We start from the raw sequence: 15,900 nt of genomic DNA, 5'->3' as shown, positions 1-15,900 counted from the left end.
GTACCCACCAGTACTGTACCCCAGGGTTATAAAGTGACAGAGCTGTGCCCACCAGTACTGTACCCCAGTGTTATACAGCAACAGACCTGTACCCAACAGCACTGTACCCCAGTGTTGTACAGCGACAGACCTGTACCCACCAGTACTGTGCCTCAGTGTTATACAGTGACAGACCTATACCCACCAGTACTGTAACCGTGTTACACAGCGACAGACCTGTACGTACCAGTACTGTACCCCAGTGTTATACAGCGACAGACCTGAACCCACCAGTACTGTACCCCAGTGTTATACAGTGACAGACCTGCACCCACCAGTACTGCACCGGTGTTTTACAGTGACAGGCCTGTACCCACCAGTTCTGTACCCGTGTTGTGGAGTGACAGACCTCTACCCACCAGTACTGTGCCCCAGTGTTATACAGTGACAGACCTATACCCAACAGTACTGTACCCCAGTGTTATACAGTGACAGACCTGTACCCACCAGCACTGTACCCCAGTGTTATACAGTGAGACCTGTACCCACCAGTACTGTACCCCAGGGTTATACAGTGACAGACCTGCACCCACCAGTACTGTACCCCAATGTTATACAGTGACAGACCTGTACCCACCAGTACTGTACCCCAGTGTTATTCAGTGACAGACCTGTACCCACCAGTACTGTACCCGTGTTATACAGCAACCGACCTGTACCCACCAGTACTGTACCCCAGTGTTATACAGTGTCAGACCTGTACCCATAGTACTGTACCCCAGGGTTATAAAGTGACAGACCTGTACCCACCAGTACTGTACCCCAGTGTTATTCAGTGACAGACCTGTGCCCACCAGTACTGTACCCCAGTGTTATACAGCAACAGACCTGTACCCAACAGCACTGTACCCCAGTGTTATACAGCGACAGACCTGTACCCACCAGTACTGTAACCGTGTTATACAGCGACAGACCTGTACGTACCAGTACTGTACCCCAGTGTGATACAGTGACAGACCTGTACCCAACAGTACTGTACCCCAGTGTTATACAGTGACAGACCTGTACCCACCAATACTGTACCCCAGTGTTCTACAGTGACAGACCTGTACCCCAGTGTTGTACAGTGACAGACCTGTACCCACCAGTACTGTACCCGTGTTATACAGACAGACCTGTACCCACCAGTACTGTACCCCAGTGTTATACAGTGACAGACCTGTACCCACCAGTACTGTACCCCAGTGTTATCCAGTAACAGACCTGTACTCACCAGTACTGTACCCCAGTGTTATGCAGCGACAGACCTGTGCCCACCAGTACTGTACCCGTGTTATACAGCGACCGAACTGTACCCACCAGTACTGTACCCCAGTGCTATACAGTGACAGAACTGTACCCGCCAGTACTGTACCCAGTGTTCTACAGTGACAGACCTGTACCCACCAGTACTGTACCCCAGGGTTTTAAAGTGACAGACCTGTGCCCACCAATACTGTACCCGTGTTATACAGCGACAGACCTGTACCCACCAGTACTGTACCCCAGTGTTATACAGTGACAGACCTATACCCGCCAGTACTGTAACCGTGTTATACAGCGACAGATCTGTACGTACCAGTACTGTACACCAGTATTATACAGCGACAGACCTGTACCCACCAGTACTGTACCCCAGTGTTATACAGTCACAGAACTGTACCCACCAGTACTGTACCCCAGTGTTATACAGTGACAGACCTGCACCCACCAGTACTGTAGCACAGTGTTAGACAGCGACAGACCTGTACCCAACAGTACTGTACCCGTGTTATGCAGTGACAGACCTGTATCCACCAGTACTGCACCCGTGTTATACAGTGACAGGCATGTACCCACCAGTACTGTGCCCCAGTGTTATACAGTGACAGACCTGTACCCAACAGTACTGTACCCCAGTGTTCTACAGTGACAGACCTGTACCCACCAGCACTGTACCCCAGGGTTATACAGTGACAGACCTGCACCCGCCAGTGCTGTACCCCAATGTTATACAGTAACAGACCTGTACCCAACAGTACTGTACCCCAGTGTTATTCAGTGACAGACCTGTGCCCACCAGTACTGTACCCGTGTTATACAGCGACCGACCTGTACCCACCAGTACTGTACCCCAGTGCTATACACTGACAGAACTGTACCCACCAGTACTGTACCCAGTGTTCTACAGTGACAGACCTGTGCCCACCAGTACTGTACCCCAGTGTTATACAGTGACAGACCTGTACCCACCAGTACTGTACCCGTGTTACACAGTGACAGACCTGTACCCACCAGTACTGTACCCCAGTGTTACACAGAGACAGAACTGTTCCCACCAGTACTGTACCCCAGTGTTATTCAGTGACAGACCTGTACCCACCAGTACTGTACCCATGTTATACAGTGACAGACCTGAACCGACCAGTACTGTACCCCAGTGTTATACAGTGACAGACCTGTACCCATCAGTACTGTACCCCAGTTATACAGCGACAGACATGTACCCATCAGTACTGTACCCCAGTGCTATACAGTGACAGACCTATACCCACCAGTACTGTAACCGTGTTATACAGCGACAGACCTCTACGTACCAGTACTGTACCCCAGTGTTAAACAGCGACAGACCTGTACCCACCACTACTGTACCCCAGTGTTACACAGTGACAGACCTGCGCCCACCAGTACTGTACCCGTGTTATACAGCGGCAGACCTGTACCCACCAGTACTGTACCCCAGTGTTATACACTGACAGAACTGTATCCACCAGTACTGCACCCGTGTTTACAGTGACAAACCTGTACCCACCAGAACTGTACCCGTGTTATGCAGTGACGTACCTGTATCCACCAGTACTGCACCCGTGTTATACACTGACAGGCCTGTACCCACCAGTACTGTACCCGTGTTATACAGTGACAGACTTGTACCCACCAGTACTGTGCCCCAGTGTTATACAGTGACAGACCTGCACCCAACAGTACTGTACCCCAGTGTTATACAGTGACAGACCTGTACCCACCAGTACTGTACCCCAGTGTTCTACAGTGACACACCTGTACCCACCAGCACTGTACCCCAGTGTTCTGCAGTGACATACCTGTACCCACCAGCATTGCACCCCAGTGTTATACACTGAGACCTGTACCCACCAGTACTGTACCACAGGGTTATACAGTCACAGACCTGTACCCACCAGTACTGTACCCCAATGTTATACAATGACAGACCTGTACCCACCAGTACGGTACCCGTGTTATATAGCGAGAGACCTGTAACCACCAGTACTGTAGCGCGGTGTTATACAGTGACAGACCTGTACCCAACAGTACGGTACCCAAGTGTCATACAGCGACAGACCTGTACCCAACAGTACTTTACCCCACTGTTATACAGCGACAGACCTGTACCCACCAGTACTGTACCCCAGTGTTATACAGTGTCAGACCTGTCCCACCAGTACTGTACCCCAGTGTTATACAGTGACAGACCTGTACCCACCAGTACTGTACCCCAGTGTTATACAGTGACAGACCTGTACCCACCAGTACTGTACCCAGTGTTATACAGTGACAGACCTGTACCCACTAGTACTGTACCCCAGTGTTATACAGTGACAGACCTGTACCCACCAGTACTGTAACCCAGTGTTATACAGTGACAGACCTGTACCCACCAGTACTGTACCCCAGTGTTATACAGTGACAGGCCTGTACCCACCAATACTGTACCCGTGTTATACAGTGACAGACCTGTACCCACCAGTACTGTACCCCAGTGTTATACACTGACAGACCTGTACCCAACAGTACTGTACCCCAGTGTTCTACAGTGACAGACCTGTACCCACCAGCACTGTACCCCAGTGTTATACAGTGAGACCTGTACCCACCAGTACTGTACCCCAGGGTTATACAGTGACAGACCTGCACCCATCAGTACTGTACCCCAATGTTATACAATGACAGACCTGTACCCACCAGTACTGTACCCCAGTGTTATACAGTGACAGACCTGTACCCACCAGTGCTGTACCCGTGTTATACAGCGACAGACCTGTCCCCACCAGTACTGCACCCATTATACAGTGACAGAGCTGTACCCACCAGTGCTGTACCCGTGTTATACAATGACAGACCTGTACCCACCAGTACTGTACCCCAGTGTTACACAGTGACAGACCTGCGCCCACCAGTACTGTACCCGTGTTATACAGTGACAGACCTGTACCCACCAGAACTGCACCAGTGTTATACAGTGACAGACCTGTACCCACCAGTACTGTACCCCAGTGCTATACAGTGACAGACCCATACCCACAGTACTGTACCCCAGTTATACAGCGACAGACCTGTACTTACCAGTATTGTACCCCAGTGTTATACAGTGACAGTCGTGTACCCACCAGTACTGTACCCCAGTGTTGTACAGTGAGACCTGTAGCCACCAGTACTGTACCCGTGTTATACAGTGACAGACCTGTACCCACTAGTACTGTACCCCAGAGTTATACAGTGACAGACCTGTACCCACTAGTACTGTACCCGTGTTATACAGCAACAGACCTGTACGTACCAGTACTGTAACCCAGTCTTATACAGCGACAGACCTGTACACACCAGTACTGTACCCCAATGTTATACAGTGACAGACCTGTACCCATCAGCACTGTACCGCAGTGTTATTCAGTGACAGACCCGCACCCACCAGTACTGTACCCGTGTCATACAGTGACAGACCTGTACCCACCAGTACTGTACCCGTGTTATACAGTGACAGACCTGTACCCACCAGTACTGTACCCCAGTGTTATACAGTGACAGGCCTGTACCCACCAATACTGTACCCCAGTGTTATACAGTGACAGACCTGTACCCACCAGTACTGTACCCCAGTGTTATACACTGACAGACCTGTACCCAACAGTACTGTACCCCAGTGTTATACAGTGACAGACCTGTACCCACCAGTACTGTACCCCAGTGTTCTACAGTGACAGACCTGTACCCACCAGCACTGTACCTCAGTGTTATACAGTGAGACCTGTACCCACCAGTACTGTACCCCAGGGTTATACAGTGACAGACCTGCACCCATCAGTACTGTACCCCAATGTTATACAATGACAGACCTGTACCCACCAATACTGTACCCCAGTGTTATACAGTGACAGACCTGTACCCACCAGTGCTGTACCCGTGTTATACAGCGACAGACCTGTCCCCACCAGTACTGCACCCATTATACAGTGACAGAGCTGTACCCACCAGTGCTGTACCCGTGTTACACAATGACAGACCTGTACCCACCAGTACTGTACCCCAGTATTATACAGTGACAGACCTGTACCCACCAGAACTGCACCAGTGTTATACAGTGACAGACCTGTACCCACCAGTACTGTACCCCAGTGCTATACAGTGACAGACCCATACCCACAGTACTGTACCACAGTTATACAGTGACAGACCTGTACCCACCAGTACTGTACCTGTGTTATACAGTGACAGACCTGTCCCCACCAGTACTGTACCCCAGTGTTATACAGTGACAGAACTGTACCCACCAGTACTGTACCCCAGTGTTACACAGTGACAGACCTGTACCCACCAGTCCTGTACCCCAGTGCTATACAGTGACAGAACTGAACCCACCAGTACTGTACCCAGTGTTCGACAGTGGCAGACCTGTACCCACCAGTACTGTACCCCAGGGTTATAAAGTGACAGAGCTGTGCCCACCAGTACTGTACCCCAGTGTTATACAGCAACAGACCTGTACCCAACAGCACTGTACCCCAGTGTTGTACAGCGACAGACCTGTACCCACCAGTACTGTGCCTCAGTGTTATACAGTGACAGACCTATACCCACCAGTACTGTAACCGTGTTACACAGCGACAGACCTGTACGTACCAGTACTGTACCCCAGTGTTATACAGCGACAGACCTGAACCCACCAGTACTGTACCCCAGTGTTATACAGTGACAGACCTGCACCCACCAGTACTGCACCGGTGTTTTACAGTGACAGGCCTGTACCCACCAGTTCTGTACCCGTGTTGTGGAGTGACAGACCTCTACCCACCAGTACTGTGCCCCAGTGTTATACAGTGACAGACCTATACCCAACAGTACTGTACCCCAGTGTTATACAGTGACAGACCTGTACCCACCAGCACTGTACCCCAGTGTTATACAGTGAGACCTGTACCCACCAGTACTGTACCCCAGGGTTATACAGTGACAGACCTGCACCCACCAGTACTGTACCCCAATGTTATACAGTGACAGACCTGTACCCACCAGTACTGTACCCCAGTGTTATTCAGTGACAGACCTGTACCCACCAGTACTGTACCCGTGTTATACAGCAACCGACCTGTACCCACCAGTACTGTACCCCAGTGTTATACAGTGTCAGACCTGTACCCATAGTACTGTACCCCAGGGTTATAAAGTGACAGACCTGTACCCACCAGTACTGTACCCCAGTGTTATTCAGTGACAGACCTGTGCCCACCAGTACTGTACCCCAGTGTTATACAGCAACAGACCTGTACCCAACAGCACTGTACCCCAGTGTTATACAGCGACAGACCTGTACCCACCAGTACTGTAACCGTGTTATACAGCGACAGACCTGTACGTACCAGTACTGTACCCCAGTGTGATACAGTGACAGACCTGTACCCAACAGTACTGTACCCCAGTGTTATACAGTGACAGACCTGTACCCACCAATACTGTACCCCAGTGTTCTACAGTGACAGACCTGTACCCCAGTGTTGTACAATGACAGACCTGTACCCACCAGTACTGTACCCGTGTTATACAGACAGACCTGTACCCACCAGTACTGTACACCAGTTATACAGTGACAGACCTGTACCCACCAGTACTGTACCCCAGTGTTATACAGTGACAGACCTGTACCCACCAGTACTGTACCCGTGTTATACAGCGACAGACCTGTGCCCACCAATACTGTACCCGTGTTATACAGCGACAGACCTGTACCCACCAGTACTGTACCCCAGTGTTATACAGTGACAGACCTATACCCGCCAGTACTGTAACCGTGTTGTACAGCGACAGATCTGTACGTACCAGAACTGTACACCAGTATTATACAGCGACAGACCTGTACTCACCAGTACTGTACCCCAGTGTTATACAGTGACAGACCTGCACCCACCAGTACTGTACCCGTGTTATGCAGTGACAGACCTGTATCCACCAGTACTGCACCCGTGTTATACAGTGACAGGCATGTACCCACCAGTACTGTACCCGTGTTATACAGTGACAGACCTGTACCCACCAGTACTGTAACCGTGTTATACAGCGACAGACCTGTACGTACCAGTACTGTACCCCAGTGTGATACAGTGACAGACCTGTACCCACCAGTACTGTACCCCAGTGTTATACACTGACAGACCTGTACCCAACAGTACTGTACCCCAGTGTTATACAGTGACAGACCTGTACCCACCAGTACTGTACCCCAGTGTTCTAAAGTGACAGACCTGTACCCACCAGCACTGTACCTCAGTGTTATACAGTGAGACCTGTACCCACCAGTACTGTACCCCAGGGTTATACAGTGACAGACCTGCACCCATCAGTACTGTACCCCAATGTTATACAATGACAGACCTGTACCCACCAATACTGTACCCCAGTGTTATAAAGTGACAGACCTGTACCCACCAGTGCTGTACCCGTGTTATACAGCGACAGACCTGTCCCCACCAGTACTGCACCCATTATACAGTGACAGAGCTGTACCCACCAGTGCTGTACCCGTGTTACACAATGACAGACCTGTACCCACCAGTACTGTACCCCAGTATTATACAGTGACAGACCTGTACCCACCAGAACTGCACCAGTGTTATACAGTGACAGACCTGTACCCACCAGTACTATACCCCAGTGCTATACAGTGACAGACCCATACCCACAGTACTGTACCACAGTTATACAGTGACAGGCCTGTACCCACCAGTTCTGTACCCGTGTTGTGGAGTGACAGACCTCTACCCACCAGTACTGTGCCCCAGTGTTATACAGTGACAGACCTATACCCAACAGTACTGTACCCCAGTGTTATACAGTGACAGACCTGTACCCACCAGCACTGTACCCCAGTGTTATACAGTGAGACCTGTACCCACCAGTACTGTACCCCAGGGTTATACAGTGACAGACCTGCACCCACCAGTACTGTACCCCAGTGTTATTCAGTGACAGACCTGTACCCAACAGCACTGTACCCCAGTGTTATACAGCGACAGACCTGTACCCACCAGTACTGTAACCGTGTTATACAGCGACAGACCTGTACGTACCAGTACTGTACCCCAGTGTGATACAGTGACAGACCTGTACCCAACAGTACTGTACCCCAGTGTTATACAGTGACAGACCTGTACCCACCAATACTGTACCCCAGTGTTCTACAGTGACAGACCTGTACCCCAGTGTTGTACAATGACAGACCTGTACCCACCAGTACTGTACCCGTGTTATACAGACAGACCTGTACCCACCAGTACTGTACCCCAGTGTTATACAGTGACAGACCTGTACCCACCAGTACTGTACCCCAGTGTTATCCAGTGACAGACCTGTACTCACCAGTACTGTACCCCAGTGTTATGCAGCGACAGACCTGTGCCCACCAGTACTGTACCCGTGTTATACAGCGACCGAACTGTACCCACCAGTACTGTACCCCAGTGCTATACAGTGACAGAACTGTACCCGCCAGTACTGTACCCAGTGTTCAACAGTGACAGACCTGTACCCACCAGTACTGTACCCCAGGGTTTTAAAGTGACAGACCTGTACCCACCAGTACTGTACACCAGTTATACAGTGACAGACCTGTACCCACCAGTACTGTACCCCAGTGTTATACAGTGACAGACCTGTACCCACCAGTACTGTACCCGTGTTATACAGTGACAGACCTGTGCCCACCAATACTGTACCCGTGTTATACAGCGACAGACCTGTACCCACCAGTACTGTACCCCAGTGTTATACAGTGACAGACCTATACCCGCCAGTACTGTAACCGTGTTGTACAGCGACAGATCTGTACGTACCAGAACTGTACACCAGTATTATACAGCGACAGACCTGTACTCACCAGTACTGTACCCCAGTGTTATACAGTGACAGACCTGCACCCACCAGTACTGTACCCGTGTTATGCAGTGACAGACCTGTATCCACCAGTACTGCACCCGTGTTATACAGTGACAGGCATGTACCCACCAGTACTGTACCCGTGTTATACAGTGACAGACCTGTACCCACCAGTACTGTAACCGTGTTATACAGCGACAGACCTGTACGTACCAGTACTGTACCCCAGTGTGATACAGTGACAGACCTGTACCCACCAGTACTGTACCCCAGTGTTATACACTGACAGACCTGTACCCAACAGTACTGTACCCCAGTGTTATACAGTGACAGACCTGTACCCACCAGTACTGTACCCCAGTGTTCTACAGTGACAGACCTGTACCCACCAGCACTGTACCTCAGTGTTATACAGTGAGACCTGTACCCACCAGTACTGTACCCCAGGGTTATACAGTGACAGACCTGCACCCATCAGTACTGTACCCCAATGTTATACAATGACAGACCTGTACCCACCAATACTGTACCCCAGTGTTATACAGTGACAGACCTGTACCCACCAGTGCTGTACCCGTGTTATACAGCGACAGACCTGTCCCCACCAGTACTGCACCCATTATACAGTGACAGACCTGTACCCACCAGAACTGCACCAGTGTTATACAGTGACAGACCTGTACCCACCAGTACTGTACCCCAGTGCTATACAGTGACAGACCCATACCCACAGTATTGTACCACAGTTATACAGTGACAGACCTGTACCCACCAGTACTGTACCCGTGTTATACAGTGACAGACCTGTCCCCACCAGTACTGTACCCCAGTGTTATACAGTGACAGAACTGTACCCACCAGTACTGTACCCCAGTGTTACACAGTGACAGACCTGTACCCACCAGTCCTGTACCCCAGTGCTATACAGTGACAGAACTGAACCCACCAGTACTGTACCCAGTGTTCGACAGTGGCAGACCTGTACCCACCAGTACTGTACCCCAGGGTTATAAAGTGACAGAGCTGTGCCCACCAGTACTGTACCCCAGTGTTATACAGCAACAGACCTGTACCCAACAGCACTGTACCCCAGTGTTATACAGCGACAGACCTGTACCCACCAGTACTGTGCCTCAGTGTTATACAGTGACAGACCTATACCCACCAGTACTGTAACCGTGTTACACAGCGACAGACCTGTACGTACCAGTACTGTACCCCAGTGTTATACAGCGACAGACCTGAACCCACCAGTACTGTACCCCAGTGTTATACAGTGACAGACCTGCACCCACCAGTACTGCACCGGTGTTTTACAGTGACAGGCCTGTACCCACCAGTTCTGTACCCGTGTTGTGGAGTGACAGACCTCTACCCACCAGTACTGTGCCCCAGTGTTATACAGTGACAGACCTATACCCAACAGTACTGTACCCCAGTGTTATACAGTGACAGACCTGTACCCACCAGCACTGTACCCCAGTGTTATACAGTGAGACCTGTACCCACCAGTACTGTACCCCAGGGTTATACAGTGACAGACCTGCACCCACCAGTACTGTACCCCAATGTTATACAGTGACAGACCTGTACCCACCAGTACTGTACCCCAGTGTTATTCAGTGACAGACCTGTACCCACCAGTACTGTACCCGTGTTATACAGCAACCGACCTGTACCCACCAGTACTGTACCCCAGTGTTATACAGTGTCAGACCTGTACCCATAGTACTGTACCCCAGGGTTATAAAGTGACAGACCTGTACCCACCAGTACTGTACCCCAGTGTTATTCAGTGACAGACCTGTGCCCACCAGTACTGTACCCCAGTGTTATACAGCAACAGACCTGTACCCAACAGCACTGTACCCCAGTGTTATACAGCGACAGACCTGTACCCACCAGTACTGTACCCCAGTGTTATACAGTGACAGACCTATACCCACCAGTACTGTAACCGTGTTATACAGCGACAGACCTGTACGTACCAGTACTGTACCCCAGTGTGATACAGTGACAGACCTGTACCCAACAGTACTGTACCCCAGTGTTATACAGTGACAGACCTGTACCCACCAATACTGTACCCCAGTGTTCTACAGTGACAGACCTGTACCCCAGTGTTGTACAGTGACAGACCTGTACCCACCAGTACTGTACCCGTGTTATACAGACAGACCTGTACCCACCAGTACTGTACCCGTGTTATACAGTGACAGACCTGTACCCACCAGTACTGTACCCCAGTGTTATCCAGTGACAGACCTGTACTCACCAGTACTGTACCCCAGTGTTATACAGCGACAGACCTGTGCCCACCAGTACTGTACCCGTGTTCTACAGCGACCGAACTGTACCCACCAGTACTGTACCCCAGTGCTATACAGTGACAGAACTGTACCCGCCAGTACTGTACCCAGTGTTCTACAGTGACAGACCTGTACCCACCAGTACTGTACCCCAGGGTTTTAAAGTGACAGACCTGTACCCACCAGTACTGTACCCGTGTTATACAGTGACAGACCTGTACCCACCAGTACTGTACCCCAGTGTTATACAGTGACAGACCTGTACCCACCAGTACTGTACCCGTGTTATACAGTGACAGACCTGTGCCCACCAATACTGTACCCGTGTTATACAGCGACAGACCTGTACCCACCAGTACTGTACCCCAGTGTTATACAGTGACAGACCTATACCCGCCAGTACTGTAACCGTGTTATACAGCGACAGATCTGTACGTACCAGAACTGTACACCAGTATTATACAGCGACAGACCTGTACCCACCAGTACTGTACCCCAGTGTTATACAGTGACAGACCTGCACCCACCAGTACTGTACCCGTGTTATGCAGTGACAGACCTGTATCCACCAGTACTGCACCCGTGTTATACAGTGACAGGCATGTACCCACCAGTACTGTACCCGTGTTATACAGTGACAGACCTGTACCCACCAGTACTGTGCCCCAGTGTTATACAGTGACAGACCTGTACCCAACAGTACTGTACCCCAGTGTTATACAGTGACAGACCTGTACCCACCAGTACTGTACCCCAGTGTTCTACAGTGACAGACCTGTACCCACCAGCACTGTACCCCAGGGTTATACAGTGACAGACCTGCACCCGCCAGTACTGTACCCCAATGTTATACAGTAACAGACCTGTACCCAACAGTACTGTACCCCAGTGTTATTCAGTGACAGACCTGTGCCCACCAGTACTGTACCCCAGTGCTATACACTGACAGAACTGTACCCACCAGTACTGTACCCAGTGTTCTACAGTGACAGACCTGTGCCCACCAGTACTGTACCCCAGTGTTATTCAGTGACAGACCTGTACCCACCAGTACTGTACCCATGTTATACAGTGAGAGACCTGAACCCACCAGTACTGTACCCCAGTGTTATTCAGTGACAGACCTGTACCCATCAGTACTGTACCCCAGTTATACAGCGACAGACATGTACCCATCAGTACTGTACCCCAGTGCTATACAGTGACAGACCTATACCCACCAGTACTGTAACCGTGTTATACAGCGACAGACCTCTACGTACCAGTACTGTACCCCAGTGTTAAACAGCGACAGACCTGTACCCACCAGTACTGTACCCCAGTGTTACACAGTGACAGACCTGCGCCCACCAGTACTGTACCCGTGTTATACAGCGGCAGACCTGTACCCACCAGTACTGTACCCCAGTGTTATACAGCGACAGACCTGTACCCACCAGTACTGCACCCCAGTGTTATACACTGACAGAACTGTATCCACCAGTACTGCACCCGTGTTTACAGTGACAAACCTGTACCCACCAGAACTGTACCCGTGTTATGCAGTGACGTACCTGTATCCACCAGTACTGCACCCGTGTTATACACTGACAGGCCTGTACCCACCAGTACTGTACCCGTGTTAAACAGTGACAGACCTGTACCCACCAGTACTGTGCCCCAGTGTTATACAGTGACAGACCTGCACCCAACAGTACTGTACCCCAGTGTTACACAGTGACAGACCTGTACCCACCAGTACTGTACCCCAGTGTTCTACAGTGACACACCTGTACCCACCAGCACTGTACCCCAGTGTTCTACAGTGACATACCTGTACCCACCAGCATTGCACCCCAGTGTTATACACTGAGACCTGTACCCACCAGTACTGTACCACAGGGTTATACAGTCACAGACCTGTACCCACCAGTACTGTACCCCAATGTTATACAATGACAGACCTGTACCCACCAGTACTGTACCCGTGTTATATAGCGAGAGACCTGTAACCACCAGTACTGTAGCGCGGTGTTATACAGTGACAGACCTGTACCCAACAGTACGGTACCCAAGTGTCATACAGCGACAGACCTGTACCCAACAGTACTTTTCCCCACTGTTATACAGTGACAGACCTGTACCCACCAGTACTGTACCCCAGTGTTATACAGTGACAGGCCTGTACCCACCAATACTGTACCCCAGTGTTATACAGTGACAGACCTGTACCCACCAGTACTGTACCCCAGTGTTATACACTGACAGACCTGTACCCAACAGTACTGTACCCCAGTGTTCTACAGTGACAGACCTGTACCCACCAGCACTGTACCCCAGTGTTATACAGTGAGACCTGTACCCACCAGTACTGTACCCCAGGGTTATACACTGACAGACCTGTACCCAACAGTACTGTACCCCAGTGTTCTACAGTGACAGACCTGTACCCACCAGCACTGTACCCCAGTGTTATACAGTGAGACCTGTAACCACCAGTACTGTAACGCGGTGTTATACAGTGACAGACCTGTACCCAACAGTACTGTACCCCAGTGTTCTACAGTGACAGACCTGTACCCACCAGCACTGTACCCCAGTGTTATACAGTGAGACCTGTACCCACCAGTACTGTACCCCAGGGTTATACACTGACAGACCTGTACCCAACAGTACTGTACCCCAGTGTTCTACAGTGACAGACCTGTACCCACCAGCACTGTACCCCAGTGTTATACAGTGAGACCTGTAACCACCAGTACTGTAGCGCGGTGTTATACAGTGACAGACCTGTACCCAACAGTACGGTACCCAAGTGTCATACAGCGACAGACCTGTACCCAACAGTACTTTTCCCCACTGTTATACAGTGACAGACCTGTACCCACCAGTACTGTACCCCAGTGTTATACAGTGACAGGCCTGTACCCACCAATACTGTACCCCAGTGTTATACAGTGACAGACCTGTACCCACCAGTACTGTACCCCAGTGTTATACACTGACAGACCTGTACCCAACAGTACTGTACCCCAGTGTTCTACAGTGACAGACCTGCACCCATCAGTACTGTACCCCAATGTTATACAATGACAGACCTGTACCCACCAGTGCTGTACCCGTGTTATACAGCGACAGACCTGTCCCCACCAGTACTGCACCCATTATACAGTGACAGAGCTGTACCCACCAGTGCTGTACCCGTGTTATACAATGACAGACCTGTACCCACCAGTACTGTACCCCAGTGTTACACAGTGACAGACCTGCGCCCACCAGTACTGTACCCGTGTTATACAGTGACAGACCTGTACCCACCAGAACTGCACCAGTGTTATACAGTGACAGACCTGTACCCACCAGTACTGTACCCCAGTGCTATACAGTGACAGACCCATACCCACAGTACTGTACCCCAGTTATACAGCGACAGACCTGTACTTACCAGTATTGTACCCCAGTGTTATACAGTGACAGACGTGTACCCACCAGTACTGTACCCCAGTGTTCTACAGTGACAGACCTGTACCCACCAGCACTGTACCCCAGTGTTATACAGTGAGACCTGTACCCACCAGTACTGTACCCCAGGGTTATACACTGACAGACCTGTACCCAACAGTACTGTACCCCAGTGTTCTACAGTGACAGACCTGTACCCACCAGCACTGTACCCCAGTGTTATACAGTGAGACCTGTAACCACCAGTACTGTAACGCGGTGTTATACAGTGACAGACCTGTACCCAACAGTACTGTACCCCAGTGTTCTACAGTGACAGACCTGTACCCACCAGCACTGTACCCCAGTGTTATACAGTGAGACCTGCACCCACCAGTACTGTACCCCAGGGTTATACACTGACAGACCTGTACCCAACAGTACTGTACCCCAGTGTTCTACAGTGACAGACCTGTACCCACCAGCACTGTACCCCAGTGTTATACAGTGAGACCTGTAACCACCAGTACTGTAGCGCGGTGTTATACAGTGACAGACCTGTACCCAACAGTACGGTACCCAAGTGTCATACAGCGACAGACCTGTACCCAACAGTACTTTTCCCCACTGTTATACAGTGACAGACCTGTACCCACCAGTACTGTACCCCAGTGTTATACAGTGACAGGCCTGTACCCACCAATACTGTACCCCAGTGTTATACAGTGACAGACCTGTACCCACCAGTACTGTACCCCAGTGTTATACACTGACAGACCTGTACCCAACAGTACTGTACCCCAGTGTTCTACAGTGACAGACCTGCACCCATCAGTACTGTACCCCAATGTTATACAATGACAGACCTGTACCCACCAGTGCTGTACCCGTGTTATACAGCGACAGACCTGTCCCCACCAGTACTGCACCCATTATACAGTGACAGAGCTGTACCCACCAGTGCTGTACCCGTGTTATACAATGACAGACCTGTACCCACCAGTACTGT

General features: G+C 50.6%; 1 protein-coding gene across 1 annotated transcript in view; it reads right to left on the bottom strand.

Moving 5' to 3' along the window:
* The window catches only part of LOC147091124 (disks large homolog 4), a 683,309-nt gene that overhangs the window by 361,681 nt on the left and 305,728 nt on the right, over positions 1–15,900 (bottom strand). The gene's annotated exons all lie outside the window — the stretch shown is intronic.

This window comes from Somniosus microcephalus, unplaced genomic scaffold (genome assembly GCF_052327205.1).
Source record: "Somniosus microcephalus isolate GS21.2 unplaced genomic scaffold, FLI_Smic_1.0 unresolved_chr4, whole genome shotgun sequence".
Taxonomy (NCBI): Eukaryota; Metazoa; Chordata; class Chondrichthyes; order Squaliformes; family Somniosidae; genus Somniosus; species Somniosus microcephalus.
The sequence above is the reverse complement of the archived record's forward strand: the minus strand, read 5'-3'. Positions and strand labels throughout refer to the sequence as shown.